Source organism: Theobroma umbraticum, unplaced genomic scaffold (assembly GCF_002168275.2).
Source record: "Theobroma umbraticum cultivar Fairchild unplaced genomic scaffold, ASM216827v3 scaffold_77.0, whole genome shotgun sequence".
Lineage (NCBI taxonomy): Eukaryota > Viridiplantae > Streptophyta > Magnoliopsida > Malvales > Malvaceae > Theobroma > Theobroma umbraticum.
Genome location: NW_018397280.1, coordinates 719,146 through 719,779, shown reverse-complemented (window position 1 = coordinate 719,779; position 634 = coordinate 719,146).

The window sequence follows — 634 nt, the reverse complement described above, 5'->3', positions numbered from 1 at the left end:
AAGTGAAATGTTGCATTATGATTTTACGAAATATTTTTACAAGGCACAAATATCCTACTTATGATTTGGATTCTTACAATTATGATTTGATATTCTAGTTTTATTATTCAACTTATCTACCTTACGCTTGTTTCCCTCTACAGCCGTGCTCATGAAGCCGATGATCACTGAGTCTGTGAGACTCACCCCCCTTATTTCCCTTTTGCAAATAGTGAACAGCTTAGCATGCATTCATCGGCAATTTCAATCCACCGCGGATAGTTTAAGGCATCTCATAGCATTTTATTCTGAGTCGCTCTGCTGTTAGAGGTCGAGTTGTCATTGTGTAAATTGTTATAAAATTAGACAACTGTGTCCATACAAATGTATATTTGGAGATTATACATCATGATGTATTATTTTTACAATTATGTGGAATAAAGGTTTATTCAATTTATAAAGATTATTTGTTCAATTCTTATTACAAAGAGTTTTTATGGTTCAAGGAAATTTTCTTGATTGATGGTATGAATATGAGATAATGACTAACGTTTTAAGTAAGGGTTGTTTAAGAGTTGATCGGTTCTCCCACGAGACTCGGATGCTAGTAGCGATCGAGGAGCGGTCGTTACAAAAAGCAATAAGAGAAATTACT